This window comes from Equus asinus, chromosome 14 (genome assembly GCF_041296235.1).
Source record: "Equus asinus isolate D_3611 breed Donkey chromosome 14, EquAss-T2T_v2, whole genome shotgun sequence".
Classification (NCBI taxonomy): domain Eukaryota; kingdom Metazoa; phylum Chordata; class Mammalia; order Perissodactyla; family Equidae; genus Equus; species Equus asinus.
Window position 1 is genome coordinate 31510429 of NC_091803.1, and position 17079 is coordinate 31527507.

A 17079-nucleotide genomic window follows, 5' to 3' on the forward strand; every position below is an offset into this window, starting at 1 on the left:
TGATATTTCAATGAACACCTCAGGAATTTCAGAAGTAAACTACCTAGATTTGCTGCAAGAATTTCATTGTACACCTTAAGTTTGATGAAGAACAAATATGTCATGTCTTAGAATATTAAATTTATACGTTATTGTTTTAGAGATTTTTCTTCTTGGAAACTAAGTCATTAGTGAGAATGTTTGGCTTTAGGTTTGAATCCCCCTTAATGAAGTTCATGTCCGCAAACCGAAATTGAAGTCTGAAGAACAGCAGGTACAGAAGGAAAATGCTCAGCTTACGGGCAAGAAGGAGCAGATAACAAAAAGTTCCTCCCATAGGTTATATAAATCAGAGAACTAAACATCATTACTTCCTTTTAAATTTTCTTATTTTTAATCGAGGTAAAATACACCTAATATTTGCCATCTAACCCTTGCAAGTGTACATTTTAGTAGTGTAAGATACATTCACATTGTTGTACAATCATTACTTCTTGAATATCTTTTCTCAAATCTGTCTTAAAGTCAGGAGATATGAGTGGAGGATTCAAGGATTCGAACCACAAAGCCTCGACATCTAGTGAATGTAATCTGGAAGGTATGTTGATTGTTGGGAAGAAAATTCCATATATTAAAAATAAGTTTGCACTGGGAAGGTAAAAAATGTCTTCTAGCCTTCAGGATTCTCTCCTTTCTCCTCTCCCCATCACAACCCAGTTCTTGAGAATGTGTGCACACAGACAAAGAAAATTGTTTTATGCTTTACAGAAGGGAGAAAGACACTAAAAGAGAACTGTGAGGCTTTGAGATCTATTAAAGTGGAAAAGGAAGCTGAATTAAAAATGTTGAAGATGAACATAGGCGTGACTGATGAACTCTTTGGACAAAGCAAGATGGTCATAGACAAGTAAGATGTTCAAGTGTTGATAGTTACAAATAGTGTTGTATTCGTGAAAGTATAGACCAATGTAGATAATTATAATTTCGTACAATATTTATCACTGTATTTTCACCATATTCAGTCAGTACAGAATTGTGTTTCTCATTTCTGCCTTGATTTTTGTTATCTGCATCTTCTTTTCCATTCCAACTGATTATCAGCGATTCCTGTTTGTAATTAATTTAGGATATGAGTCCTGGTACCAACTTTAATCACTTCATTATCTGGAACCCTCTTGGTGAATTTACATTGTACTCTAGGTTTCAATCTCATCATATTGTCATGACCTGCCATATGTTTATCATTTCCTATTAAATCCTAGACTTTGGGTAGAAAATATTTAGAGAAAAATTGAGGGCTATTTTGTTGTTATCTTGCTGCAGAAAATCTGGGAGTTTATATCTGGCGGGTGATCAGGGACGCCAGCACTACTGAATCCTAATCATCCAGTTAGCAATTCAGACCATTCACTGAAGGCTCAATCCCTCCTAAGGCCAGTGTGTTTTCTGTCCACCTTTGTTCTTAGTGTGTCATCTCCTGGGACCCAGCTAAGGCCTGCAGGTTTTTCTAGGGATGACCTTCATTTAGTGACTGTGAACTCCAGTTGTTTTACTTCTGTGCCCGTGGATGTGTGCAAACGCTCCTCAGCTTCTTTGCAACTCAAACTCCCCTCTGGAATTAGTTCATGAACCCTGGGGAAAGTGGCCCCAAATGCCAGGCTGATCATAATCCTGGGCTTCCTTCTTCTCCATCTTGGCTTCATGTCTCTCTACTGGCTTGTTAGCAATTTGGTGCAATCATGAATTTTCATATTTTGGCCAGTGTTTCCTGTTGTTCTCATGGGGAGATGAGGGATTTCACACCCACTCATCCATGTTCAAAAGTAAAACTTTTCTTCTATTCCCGTAGGAGTCAGGTTTGTCTTATCCCTTCCCAAGCCTGAGGTAGGGCTTTATCTCCACACTGGCATCTTGTTTGTATTACATATGAGATGTTTTGGGGTGGAGATAGTGCCCTGCTTCCCTCTGTGTCCTCAACACCTTACAATGCACCCACTACTTTATAGCTTGTCCAGGCAGCATTTGCTGAAAGGTTGCCTGGCTGGCCAGAAACAAACACATGAACTTTCTCTCTGTAGTGTTTCTGTCCCAGTTTCCTAGAGCTCTTTTAATTTTGTGTGTGATCCATAGCAAATGCAATGTCAAGTTGAGAATCTTTTGAATCAGAACCTTGAACAAAGTAGTTTAAAGGCAACACAGCAAATCTGCCTTGAGCCTTTGCCCTTTGCTGCCTTCGCTGTCAATGAAATCAAAGTATTTGTTACTGAAATCAATCTGCTATTAAAGCAGATCAATATCTTCAATTCGAAGGCTTTCCATTTTCAGGAGATAACACCCTGACTATGGGGCAATTCAGATCACCTTTCATTCAACAGTTTCTGTTCTGCTCAACTAGGACCTTTGAAGTAGGTGGCAGGAGTTCCACTCTTGAACTGTAGAAATGTCCAGTAGTTAATTATCCAATGTTATTACACCATGTCCAGGGAGGATCCATGGCTGTGTCATGGCCTCTGGACTTTCCCTGGGAGAAGTCAGACAAGTCATGAACTCCTGCTTCATCCTAATGTGTTTAGTTGCGAAGAGCTGGTCAGGCCTGGTTTCCACATTGAAAGAAAATGAACGTACGCTGTCCCAGTCACAAGAGACCAAGCGTGGGAGGGCACATGGCGCATCTCATATGTGCTTTTCATATTTGTTTAGTTTATTTACTAATGACTAGGAAAACAGAACTGGGAAGAGAAACTCAGAATTGCCAAAGACTTGCCAGCAGACTGGAGTTTGATTTTTCTCTGTCCTCTGATGAGGGGCTTCAATTCTTTCCTCTCACTATATTTGTCAATCTACGCATTTGTGGGAAAGGATGGGAGGGGACATTTGAATCCTGCCCTTTAGATTTCTGGGAGGCTAGAAAGGCAAAATGTCACAGGGGCTACTGGAAAATGCATATTTTTTTCCCCTCTTAGGAAGCTGAGAATGAAAGAACGTGAGAGGGTGGAAAAGGAGAAGCAGCTCTCATCAGCAGAAAAGAAGGTGAAATTGGCTGCAGAAGAAATGCAGCGCTGCAAGTGAGTTCAGCTTCTGACCGTCAGCAACTTATAACACCCTTGCTGGATTTAAACTTTTGTACAATGTTGAGACCCAATTCATATACAAATACAAACAAATGTTCAGAAGACATTTATATAGAGATTTCCCTCAAGAATGAACAATGTTAAGTTTTACAAATGTCAAGTTAAAATATTAACTTAAAAAAAATGAAGTTCCGAAAAATTTCCTGATCCTTAATGCTGGCCAGACTGTGTGGAAACGTGGTTCACAAAAATGTTTCTGGAGGAGGTAAAAATTGTTAGAAACCTTAGGGAAGCAGTTTGGTGTCAGACGAATCTCATCAATAAATATGTGCATGCCACTTTAGAGACCCAGTTGTTGTAGTCCTGAGGAACATGATCAGGATAGAAGGAAAAGAAGAATCGAGCTGTATGATGAAAGGTACTCATTGCAGGATAAATTAGGGAGATACTGAGAATCAGCAAGGGAATTCTATCAACTGAGAAGCTGGCAGGCATTCGATAATAAATAAGGAAACAAAGCAGCAATCGCTTTGATCCTACTTACTTTTGTAACCTCATGAAATGTGTCTTATAGGATTGGATGATATGTATAAGGGTACAGTTTGGATAATGGGAACATGGACAGATTATTTAAAATCATCCTCAATATTGTGCTTTATCTGATGAAAGCAATTGTCACTCATAGGCAACAAACTGATCAAATGCGGCAACAGGTGCAGCAAGTAGAGTCCACCTTCAGACACCAGGTAACCTGCATTCTGCCCAAAGCTCCTGGATCCTTCAGCACCCAATGCAGAGGGTTACAATGGCCCTTGGAAGCCCTAACATAGGGTTTTTAACCTGTTGGCTTTTCAGATCGCTGTGCATGAGAAGAATGCTCAAGATAGTTGGGTAAGTTTTGTTTTCCTTCCTTCCCTTTGTGCACAGTCTGTCACAACTGAAGCTGGGTGTATTTTTCTCCAACAGATCAAGGCTCGGATTTTGGAGAGGGAGATAGTGGAGCAGAGCAGGGAAGCCGCTCACTTGAAACACAGGTGTGGGATTTTGAAAAACATTTTTTAAGGGTGTTTTTGAGGTATTAAGGCTAAGCTGTTTAGTGCCTAGCAAAGGACTTGGTGTTGTAATTCTTACTGAAGTCCATTCCTTTTCTATATTCCAGATTGGAGATAATGTCCCAAAAGAGGCTTCCTGAGGGATACAGGCCGTACGAACCAATGTTGCAAAGACCTGGGATGCAGAACCCTGCACAGAGAGGTAGGGAGCACATTGTGAAGTGCAGCCACTTAATTTCTGCTGCAAAACCACTCCATGTCCCACTGTTTCTGTGGGGGATTGTCATGTTGTCTGGAAACAATCCCAAGCACGACATGAAGACAACAGGTTGTCTCAAGGGGTGACAGGAAGATGTCTTCCTCAGGTGCCCCAGCCACAATGGCTTTCTGGGCCTGTGCCCTGTGACTGGTGGAGCTCATGCCCCTCCACTGACCGTGGACCTTCTCCACTCACCAACACCTCCAGGACCTTGGGTTGCTCTTAATTGGAGAGATGTGCCTGGAGGGGTTGTGGGTCTATGCTTCCTTCCCACCTTGAGTCAATGGTGAAGACTTTGTTTTTCTTTTAGTTGAGAAAAAAAAGTCATTTCCATACCATTTTGGAGGCTCCCTTATTTTTTCTGTTTAACTTTTAATTGTGGACTATAGTATTCCATTTATAAATTAAATTTCTAAGTAATTTTACTCCTGACATTATCAGGGTAATGCTACAGCTTTACTGTTAAATCCCCATATCTTCCCTTTTCTTATTACTATAATATTATCCTAAGTCCATTTCTTTTTATAAATATTTATATAATGCCTGGTCACATATAGAAGGTAGCTTATATGAAGAGTGAGAGAGTGAAAAATCCACCTGTGGCCTGAAGAAAAGGACCTGTGCTGTTCATTTAAGAGTGTCTTGCTATTATCCCGTCCAAGCTTATTCTCATTTTAATTTTACTCTGTGATGAAACTGTGAGTTCCCTTGATGTGTATTGGGAAACCCTCTTTCATTGTTGATTTCCAGCTAGTTGAGCCCTGACTTTTCCACAAGTGGTTGATGAGTAACAAAAACTCCTGAACCAGGGCCCTGTGGTGTCTTCCTCGAGGGTCAGGGGATGGTCTCCCCCTTGTCCTTAGGGGTCACCTGAGGCGTGTAGGGAACCTCCACTATTGGTGAGGGCCCTGAAGTGGGAAAGAATGTCAGATGGTGGAGGAAGGCGTGGAGGGTTTGTTTTCCTTCCTCACAGTGTGTGCAAGTATCTCTTATACAGAAGGAAAGACGCTTTCTACAGAAATGTGGAAGGAGCGGTTCTGTGGATGCGCGTTGTACAGAGACCATGTGCCGAGCTCTGTGGGGGATGAGGCACACCCCTAACTTCAAGGGCTTAAGGTGTCCTAGAGCAGAGAGAGATTTTTCTATTAAAGAGCTTGTATTCACCATGATGGAAGCACCAGTGAAGGGCACTGGAGGACAAAAGAGGGAGACGTGAATCTCACCAGGATGAAACGGGAGGTTGTGGCAGAGAAGGAGGAATTGAGGAGGGGCCTGGTGGGAGTTGGCTGGGTTCCCTTAGATGGAGCTGGAAGGCCATTCCCAGCAGGGCAAGCAGCTTGAGCAGGGAGTGTGAAGGCAGCGTGAGGTCCACGCAGAGCCACTGCGTGTTTTCCAGTCACACAGTGTGGGCAATGCAGTTGTCCTCACCAAGATGTCACTGTTGCCATAAAGCCCTTGGTTCATAATCTAAATAGAGATCTTGTTTCCCTTGGGTTTCTGAAAGTTCTGGATCTGTGTGATAGAAAATGTGCCTGGAGGTTTGGAGATTTTACTTGGTTCTTTCAGGATACTGTGTCTACCTGAGATTATTGTGCCCCCATGAGACTAAGAGTGCAGACAGGATCTAGATCAGCTGAGTGGCTGCCTTGGCCTTCAGTGAGTCGGACTCTTTGTGGGAGATTCAAGGTTGACCAGCAGCCACCCCTGCTGGACCCCTCTCACCACATCCCTGCATCCTCCAGTCACCACCCCTGACTGTCAGCTTTACATCTCCCTAAGCTTACCACACAGTATCCCATCTCTTTGCCTGTGTTCCCACTGTCTCAGCCCCTAATACCAGCTCTCGGTGGGGCCTACTCAGAGCCTCAGCCCCGCTGTCTGTGAGATGGGGTAATATTGGTTCCTGAGGTCATTGTGAGGAAGACGAGATTAAGTACATAATGAAAGTGTCTTGCAAAATGGCTGGGACATGTTGGCACTCACCATTCTCACTGTTCAAATGAAAATATCTCCACACAGAAGATTATCAGCAGATGGTCACTGAGGTACATTCAACTAAACTAAGGGCGTAAGAGCTCAGGCCCAGAGATGCACAATCCCTGTTTCAAAAGATGAGGCAAAGAGTCCCCTTTTTCCTAGTGAAATTCAGGAACTTCCAGTCAAAAAAAGAAAGATAATTTTGAGAATATGTGAGTTCAGAGATCTATACCTGAGACCCAAAGGCAATTATTTTCCATTAAATATGCAGCCACACAGTAAAGTGCTCATCAGAAGCCACAGATATATTATAGAAGACAAATGTATACAGGACAAAATAAGATCACATTGAAATAACCTCAAATCTTTTTGCCTTACAGGACGATGATTTTGAAAGAGGAGCCTGAGCCGTGATAAAAGGCTATGGCAATTGATTATGGTTTTCCCTGCCCAATCCTGCCTCCTCCACTTTTATCTTTCCTATTGTCTCCCCTAATACACCCTTTATGGTTCTAACTCAGTGTCAGCGTCTGCTTTTTGGAGGACCAGCCGACTCACTCCAGGGAGTGTACACAGTGTGAGTCTTGTACGCGCAGTTCAAAAACAGGCAGAAACCATGGGAATGAGGCAGAAGCAAGGTTATTTTGGGAGGGGTACTGTTGACTGCGAGGGGCCTGAGAAGTCCTTCTGTGGTGGTGGACACATCCTACATCTGGATCTGGCTGTGGTTGTGTTTGTTCAGTCAGCAAATACTCACATGGTGCCTGCCAGTCCCAGGGGTGTCTGGTGATCAGAGAGACAGCTATCTGTCCCCAGGAAGTGGCCGATTTCTGATGGTGGGGAATAGATGAGGAACCGGGAGTGGCTCCGGGAGACCAGTGAAGAGGCCCTGCGGCAATCCAGGTTTTGTGCCCTTCACTCAACTTGCCAGCTGCCCCCCAATAGCACCAAGTCCAGGAGGCTTTGTGGGGAGTTGATGGAAGCACAGTTTTTTGTAAGTCCCATGAGGTCCCATAATCCTCCCATGATTTCCTTACTGAGGGATGGGCAGGGCAGAGATCAATGGCATGGGACCCCCCACATACCTCAAGGAGAAGGTGCTGGGGTGGAAAGAGCTGGCTCCCTCCAGGTCCCCCAATCCAATCCATTCTGCTCCCGCAGCCCGTGGAGGCTGAAGGGCCCTCCCTCCTTCCAAGCAGGAGTAAGTGGCCAGCCCTTCATCAGTTCTGGGGTTGAGACCAGACCAAAAGGTCAAGGTCTGACTGTGCACATGCTGCCCAGGAGTAGCCGGGAACAACGGCACAGCAGTAAACCTCAGCATGAACAGACTCAGTAAACCAGATTCTCATTCACTGTGAGCAGAGCCTGGGCCAAAACATGGCAGGGAGGGTGTGGAGGTGAGGGTGGTGGTGTCTGTGGTCCTGGACAGGACTGCAGTGGAGCAGAGGGTGTGAGGGCCTGGGGAGAGAGACAAGAAAGAGACAGGCAGGGGGAGAGTGAGTGATGTTGGGGGTGGGGAGTGATTAAGTCCTAGAGAGTGACAGGGAGTCAGAAGGAAACAGGACTAGAGAGAAGCAGAGACAAGAGGAAGCAAGGAGGAAGAGGGGGAGCTGGGCTAGGGTGGGAGGCTGGAGTGGCTCTGTGAAGGGGCCCAGAGAGAATCCGGCAGAAAGTTAAGAATCTTGGGCTTCGGGGTTCCCTGAGCTCCAAGGCTCCCACCTCCCTGGGGCCGAGCTCTGCAGGGGCCATCACACTTGGGAAGATGGGTACTTGCCATTATTCCTGGGCTCACTGCATTTAGCCTCTGGGTCAATCACTTATAGGGTTGACTTTCAGGAGAATGTGCCGCCGCTTGGCGGTAAACTCCAGAGCCTGCCCTGTGGGGAGCTGACCCTGAGCAGTCTTCCTCACAGCTCCTGAGCTCGTACTGCGTTTCCACCCACCCCAGCCGCAGCTGCATTATGTTCTAAAACCAGGTACCGGGCACTGTGCTGCCTCCAAGGTCCCATGCCTGATACTGACAGAGATGGGATTGAATCCCATCCAGGGTGGTCAGGCGTCAAGGACACTTTATCTCCTCCTACTGTCAATCAGAAATGCTTCCCAACCTAATGAGTTGGGACCAAGGCTCTGATTAATATTAGGGAAAATGTATTGAGGTTTCCCTCTGAGCAGTATAATGTGCCCAGAGAAAAAAATCTTCATGTGTGTTATCGTATTTACCCAGCACTCCCAATATCCCATTTTAGGGATGAGGAGCCAGAGGAAGAGAATTGCTCAAGGTCTCATAGGTGGCGAGTGCTGTAACTGGACCTTGCAGAAGGTCTGTCTTGCACAGGGGTTCCACCCTGGACCCCCTTCGAGGCCTGCTCTCTGAGGTGCTGAGGAAGCCTGTGGTTGACTTCGTCTTGGGAAATTTATCTTATAACGGCATTAAGTCATGCATCAGTCAGGACAAAGAAGGTTACATCTGTGAATGAGTGATCCAGACTCTCAGTGGCTTACCACAGCGAAGGTTTATATCTCACACACCACATGTCCACAGCAGGTCAACGGTGGCTCTGCTCCACATCCTCTTCCTTGGGGGACTCAGGCTAACGGATTAGTGTCCATTTGGAACCTCGACAGTCCTGTGAAGTTTTGAACATGCCCCTGGTAAGTCAACTTTGTCTTAGGAAATTGGTCTTCTGAAAGCATTAAGTTATGCATTACAGTCAACCACAGTAGAAACACAAAATCCAGTATGCGTGCAAGTATTTTTTATTTAAATATAAATAACTTTATGAAGTATAAAAGCATGTATTGCATTATTCCATGACAATAGGACATAACTATGGCAGTGAATTGTGGTAATGGATGGGAAAGGGGTGAAAAGAGCAGGGCCATTTTGCAGAAGAGCGGGTGCTGCGGCTCTCAAGAACGAGGGAGGCGAGTTTCCAGTGCCTGTCCCCACCGCCAGTCTCTCACCACACTGTAAACACACACACAGACACACGGTGGTGGTTTCATTGCTGCATACGTATGTCAAACATCAACAAATTGAATTCATTAAAAATGTGCTTTTGTTATGCATGAATTATACCACACTTAAGCTGTGTGTGATACACAAACTGATAAGTTTTACTTGCTAACAAACACATTGCAAATATTTTTTAAACAGTTAACAGAGCTTACAAGTTTATAAATCAATTTATAATTGAAAAATAAGTCAAATCAAACTTGTAGAGGATGGAAACCTAGGTCTTCTGTTGTATATTCATGAAGAACTTCGATAAAATCCTTTGAAACATCTTCAAAAATCTGCCCAAATATCCAGAAGAATGGGCAAAAACAATCAAAGATGTGTGCTTAAGACACAAACGAGAATAATATAGAGAGATGTTCACAAATATGCACATAGCTGAGAGACATGGGCAGCTGCTATTATAATAATACTTGGATTACTATTCCAATAAAAATTAAGTATAGATTATTGGTTAGTCCAGGCTTCTGAAATCACTGAGGTTTTCTTTCAATGTTCACTTTGATTCTCAGCAGAGCACATAATGTCAGATTTCGGAAGTACGTAAAGATTCGCATAATACTGTGATCTTGTATATTATGATTAAAACTATGAGAATTGAAGTTAGTTAAAAACACAATTCCACATAGCTAACAAAAAGAATTCACATTCATATTTCATAGTATTGCACCTAAATCAAGCAACAGCAACCATGAAAATTAATTTGTAAGGGAATACAAAATTTCTGGAATGCATGTTCACCAAAACCAAAGGCAACATAAAAAGGCAAACATTGTTTTACAAAAACTAGATTTACAAGGATCTTAGGAAAAAACAAACTCACAATGTAATTCGTACTAATCCACATACCAAACTTCAGTTTTGTGCAAATAAAACTTCGCTAGAAAGTAGCCTCTGAAATCTATAACATTTTCATCTTCAGCCCTCACAGCTGGGGTCAGTAAAATGTGTGCTCATGGGAGACAGACACCGTCTTTGAGTCACCACTGTCAGAGAGAGAGCAGTAACTCTCAGCACAATGGATAAACACGTGGACCAAATGCACAAAAAAGACAAAGACCATCTGGTCACTACCTGGTTAAACATCCCCAGTTGTGGGCACTCTCGTTACATCTGGCAACTGTCTGGACACTGATATCAGTAGTTGACTCCTACCTAGATGAGATCCAATGGGGCCAAAAAGCTGAGATTCTGACAGTCAATGACCACGAACAAGGTTGGCTGTGGGAACTGGAAGACGAGTAAATTTATCCAGGTTCTCAAAGATGAGGTAGGGAAAGAGAGCTTAATTCATCTATGAGAATGTAGCCTGGGTAGAGAAGGAAATGTTTCAATGGAGACTATCAAGAAATTTCCTCCTTTGTAGACTCAAAAGAAACAGAATAGATTCTTCTTTGATTGGAGCTATTCATGTGGGATGATTCTGCCTCAATGTAAGGGTTATTCTTGACCACTAGACCTTTCCAGATCCCTCTCTACGAATCTGGCGCATGCCGATCAAAACACATCCACTTATCTCTGTAGGGTGTTCTCAGTATCTTTCCACCCCCCACCTCTCGCTCCTTCTCCTGGAGGTAGACATGTTTTTTAATGACAAAGTAAACGTTTCACAGTAAGAATCTGGAATTTCTTTATATTTGGACAAGCCTAAGGACATTAAGGACCCTTTTAGCTTTGCATAAATCAACACTCTGGACGTGAACACTTTACTAAAGAAAGCACAACTCATTCACCTGTTGGTCATGTCACTCCTAATGATTTCCCCATTATAAACATCCCAGCAGGATGCAGCCACCTATTTTGTGAGGGACTTCTCAAGGGCTCCCATCATGCTGGTTGGACACAGAGTCCCTGGGGGCAGCTTCCAAGAGCAAAAGGAAGGGATGACTCAGAAGTTGCTAAAGGCCAACAATCTAGAAAGCACAGAGCACAAATGACATCCCACTTTTTAACAGACTAGTACCAACACCAATGCTTCGATACCACTGCTCCCAGGGCTGCCAACTTTCACATATATGAACCATGTACTTACAGGAAAACAAACCAAAAATGAAATGGACCCTACACTTCCATATCTTGAAGCAGGATCTTGACAAGGCTTCCAGGAGCCAGTCTAACTCCCATGGCTCCTATTAAATAAGAGTTCCTTATGTTTCTGAAAACAACTTTATTGAGATATAATTCAGAAATCATACACTTCTCCCATTGACGACGTACATCTCAATGGCTTTTGGTATATTCACAAATTCTTCCTTCTTGAAGCTATAAAGTTACTATTTTCAGGTTTCCATCCTGTCAGCCTTGTTGTGTTTGGTCCAAGCAGTGCTGTCAGGACCCAGAACTTGATGTGGACAGCTGTGGCCAGAACCAGTTCAGGCTGGTCAAGAAACCTGCCCTGAGGTCCTCAGGCTTCAGGAATGTCTGAGTTCCGGGGCCGGCTCAGTGGCATGGCAGTTAAGTTCACATGTCCCGCTTCAGCGGCCTGGGGTTCACCAGTTTGGATCCCGGTGCGGACATGGCATCACTTGGCACGCCACGCTGTGATAGGTGTCCCACATAGAAAGTAGAGGCAGATGGGCATGGATGTAAGCTCAGGGCCAGTCTTCCTCAGCAAAAAGAGGAGGATTGGCAACAGATGTTAGCTCAGGGTTGATCTTCCTCAAAAAAAAAAACAAAAAAAAAAAACAAGAAGAAAGAAGGAAGGAATGTCTGAGTTCCCAACAAGGTTTCCATGAAAAGCTGTTATTAACCACCATGGGAAAGAGCCCAATAAAAAGAAGATACCAGTGATGCCTGATATTTATTCACATTCATGGTTGGGTAACTGGGAGACCCGAGCAGGAGGAGCCACAAGACCATCCCCTGCACATCCATGTCCTGATCCTCTCAAGGGCCCTGAGGTTTCCAGGAAGGCAACTGGGAAGTAAAAATGTGGAGGGGTTCAGTAGAGGGGTGGGGAGGGGGTCCAGGGAGGAGTTGGAATTCGGGATGGGATTGTGCAGGGGCTGTGCAGGAAGGCAGGTGTTGAACAGCTGGGAGGAGAAGAAGAAGGGAGTCGGGGAAAGTACTGGGTGAGATCAAGTCCTAGAGGGGAGGGAGGAGGGTTCAGACAGGTCAGTAGGTCAGCAGGACACAAGGAGCAGGTGAAGTGGACTCTCAGGAGCAGTTGGAGGGGACAAGGGCTTCATCTTCCTCTAAACCTTCTCCTGTTTGGGTGCTGCCTTAGGAATCCTGATCCTTTATACTCCCTCTTGACCAATCCCCTGCCTTCACCTTTGGTTCATCACAGTGCACACTCTGCGTGACCTCGTTTTTAGAATGCCCCTCCCCAACTTGGTGCCTCACCAGGAGCATCCCAATGACAGGTCCTCTCTGGAACATTCAAAGGCTTGCTTTCCAGTCCTTCCCAACCCAGGTCCCCTGCCGCCCACTTCTGGGCACTCCGTCCTTCCTTTCCAACCTCCCAAGATTTCCCATGGGCATTTGCTCAAAAACATAAAGCAAATGATGACAGAAGTGAAAGAAGAATCAAATACACAAGCAGAGTGGGAGGTTTTCACACCCCTCCCTCAGCAATTCATACAAAAAGCAGACAGAACATCTGTAAGATGCAAAAGATCTTAATAGCACATCATCTTAATACTGTAGATGTATACGTATATCTGTCTGTACCCAGAAAACAACTGCTGAGGACACATTATTTTTTTTTCTTGCTGAGGAAGATTCCCCTGAATGAATATCTGGGCTAATCTTCCTCTGTTTTGTATGTGGGTCACCACCACAGCATGCTGCTACTGAGTGGTGTAGGTCCGTGCCCGGGAATTGAACCTGGGCTGCCAAAGTGAAGCACGCTGAATTTAATCACTAGGCCACAAGGCCAGCCTCAAGGATACATTAATTTTAAGCACATATGATACATATACAAGATTAATCCTATTTATTTGGGCTATAAAGCAAATTTCAATATATTTTGGAGGAATGATATCACACAGAGCATGTTTCTAATAATGCAACTGTGCTAGAAGTCACTGATAGAAAGCTAATAGATAGTTCCATATGTTTGAAAATACTATAATATTTATAAATATGATTAATGAAATACGACTGTAGGAAGAAATCCCAAAGGAAGAGGCTATATTTGACCTGAATGATATGATTATGATTAAATGGTAAGAAAATACATCTTCTTCTGGTCTGGATATTCTACTTTGCGTGACAAAGTGTGTGTGGTCTCAAAATCATTCCTAATGAACCAGATATCTTATCACCTGAAACAGCAGTGGATATGTCACTTATCTATGTCATCTTACTACCTGTTAGCATGGCTCTACATTATGAACTTTAATGGGGGAAATCTCTAAGCTGACTCTCATGATTGATCTCCCAGGATCTCCAGGAAAGTGAGCATTTTAAGAGAGAAAGTTCATCAGCTTCTCTGCTGGGCCACATGGGGGCAATACAGAGAGAGCTTGGCAGCACCAGGAGTGATGGGTGGGGAGAGCCAAGCAGGTGGACAGGGGCCAGGGGACTCAGGTGACTAGGACAAACCCCACTGGTGATCATCTCTCCTTGTTCCCATCCTGAATTCCTTAAGGCTCTGTTCTGCATGATTGGGCACACTGTTTCCCCAACTCATTCAGGCCCATGGCAGCTTAAAATCATTACTTTAAATCCCACCATTTTTATTATTATGTAAATTTATAGTAAACAGGAAATGTTCCATCACTTTTATGGTGGAAAATCACTGTCTTTCACCATAAATATAAAGAAACCATAAAAACAGGCAAAACAAAAACAAAACAAAACAATAGAGCATATGAAATTCTGTTTAGATGCTGTTGGCTGCCTAAAGAACCCCAGAGGTGGGCTTACCTGGTTACACAAGGAGAGACCAGTACAGAAGGTGTGGAAGTCAGACCAGCAGAGAAGTGAATGGGAGAGAGGCCCAGCCTGTAAGGGACTGGGGACTTCCATGAAGGATGCCAGGGTCACCCTGATCAGAGCTCCAGCAGGGAGGAAGGAAAGAAAGAGAAGTGAACACAGGTTGGGGACCTGGAACAGTTGAGATCTTTTCTGCAGCCAAGGAAGTGCTTGCTACCAAAAGCTAGTGCAGGGGAGCCCTTCAAGGCCCCTGGAGGCCAGGCCAGGAGTCTTGGGCTTGAGAGCTGGTTGTGCAGCTTACCAGCTGTGTGACACTGATCAGGTTTCCTTCATTAAAATGGGAGTGTCCATGCCTGAGTCCGAAGACTGTCATAAGGACAAGAGGTAGCCAAGTGCCCAGTCCCTGTGCATATTAGCATCATCTCCCAGGGGTCTCTGTCCTCCCAGAACTTGTGCCTTAGAAGGTGCACATTCATTAAAGGCAATAATGATATAATCAAAGGTCCCTCCTCTTATGGGCATGTGCTAAGCATTGTGCTGTGTAGGCATCATCTCATGGGATGCTCAGGTTGGTACCATCTCTATCCCCCTTGCACAGCTGGGGAATCAGGTTCAGAGTGGTCATGGAGAGGGCGGTACCAAGGCTGAGAAAAGGGTCAGAGAGGACTTGGGTCTGGGAAGGGATTTTGGGAGAGGGGCAGACTGAGGCCTAGAGACTCCAGAGGGAGAAGGGGCCAGAGAGAAGCTTTGTCCAGGACCCAGCTTTGCTTGAGGTCTGCCCTACTCCAAAGATGAGGCCAAACCAGGCAGCCATGGTCAGCTCTCAGCTCCTTGACCTGGGACTAATGGTCAGTCATTGCTGTGATGAAGATAATATTGCCATATAATAGCTCTGGTGATGGCATTACTGTTATTGTTGTTATTGTAGGAGAGGGTGCAGCCCACTCCAACACACGGCAGGGTCCTGGGGAAGCTCTCCTCTCCACCTCTCTTGACCTCAGGATCTGCTAAGCCCCATCCAAAACACCCACTCTAACTGCACCCTGTCAGGGTCCCTGTCCCTGCCCTGGACCCCTGTCCTCAGAGAAACCCTACCCTGGTCACTCTCTGGCATCTCAGGACCCACGCACAGCCATCCAGAAGGCCCTGGCTTGAGGCAGATCTCCAGTACTTGGTTTGGAATCAGGAAAATGCCCCCTGCCATGATAGCTTAGGTGGGGCAGGTCATGCTGAGGTCTATTCATCCTGTCTGCCTGCAGTGGCCTCCACTGAGTGCCAGGGCTGTCTGTCTCTCTTGGGAGCTGTCTTGTGGGCTGGGGTGGGAGGGAGGGTCTGGGAGTGTGTGTGTGTGCATGTGTGTTTGGTTGTCTTATTCTGCATTAGAGACCTGAGAGTCTGAGTTTCTGTCTGTGAGTATATTGATTGTGGACATGAGTTTTTCTCTGTGTGTCTATATATATTTGAAGTGGTATATTTCTGTGATATATTTTGAATCTTTCATTCCATTCTCTCCTAGCCTGTAGAATTTCTGCTGAGAAATCCACTGATAGACTGATGGGGGTTCCATTCTATCTTATTTTCTATTCTCTGGCTGCCCTTAATTTTCTTTCTCTGTCATTGACCTTTTTTTTTCTTTTCCCTTCAGCTTTACTGGGGTATAATTGACAAATAGGAATTATATATATTTAAGGTGTACATCTTGATATTTTGATAATATGTACATTTTGAAAAGATCACTGTGCTCAAGCTAATTAACACATCCTTCACCTCACATAGTTACAATTTGCATGTCTGTGTGTGTATGTGTGTGTGTGTGTGTGTGTGGTGAGAATACTTGAGATCTCTTAGTAAATTTCAGGTATATAACACAATATTGACTATAGTCACCATACTGTACATTTGTCTCCATAACTTATTCACCTTATTACAGACAGTTTATTACATTTGATCAATATCATTTCTTTCTCCCCATCCCTCAGCCTCTGGTAATCACTATTCTACTGTGTGTCACTATGAGTTCAGTTTTTTTTTATTCTACATAAAAGTGAATTTATGCAATATTTATCTTTCTGTGTCTGTCTTATTTCACTTAGCATAATGTCCTCCAGGTTCATCCATCTTGTCACAACTGGCAGGATGTCCTTCTTTTCTAAGCCTGAATAATATCCCATTGTGTTTAAATACATCACATTTTCTTTATGCACACAGCTGCTGATGGACATTTAGGTTGTTCCCGTATCTTGGCTATTGTGAGTAACGCCGTAGTGAACATGGGGTGCAGATATCTCTCTGAGATCCTGATTTCATTTCCTCTGGATATATACCCAGGGTGGCATTCCTGCATCATATGGTAGCCCTGTTTTCAGTTTTCTGAGGAACATCCATACCAGCTGCAGGGCCTGTGGGTGGGGTGGCTGGCAGTGTCTGTGGGCTGGCTTTGAGATCCCACAGTGGTTGCTGTGAAGCCCTCTCCACATCTTTGTTCTTAGCTACCCCCAGAGGATCCAGCCATGCTCATTCCCTCAGCAAGACAGAAATAGGTTTCAAGCAGTGCCTGGAAAGCCTGTGGAAGTGACGCTCACACTGCTCTCTTCCCCCGGGAGAAATCACAGGTGGAGGGGTCTCTCTGAGCTGAGCTGAGCCAGCCTGTGGGAACGGTGACGCAGGTGGAGCTGTTCTTTCTGCCCTTCTCAATGTGGTTGTTAGATTTTCTGCTCCACCGGCATGCTGAGACCTCACACCTGGCTTCTAGAGCTTTCCTAAAGGTATTTTTGCCCATGAATGGTGGTTAAATTATGGTTTCTGTGGGCGATGAGTGCTGGGCCATCCTATCTCACT

General features: G+C 44.5%; 1 protein-coding gene across 1 annotated transcript in view; it reads right to left on the bottom strand.

The window, feature by feature from the left end:
* Positions 1-2188: 2188 nt before the first annotated feature.
* The window catches only part of LOC123276738 (uncharacterized), a 67995-nt gene continuing 53104 nt past the window's right edge, over positions 2189-17079 (bottom strand). Inside the window, exon 7 of the mRNA XM_070485398.1 lies at positions 2189-8968. The gene's annotated coding sequence lies outside the window, so the exon portion shown is untranslated. The remainder of the gene's footprint in view (positions 8969-17079) is intronic.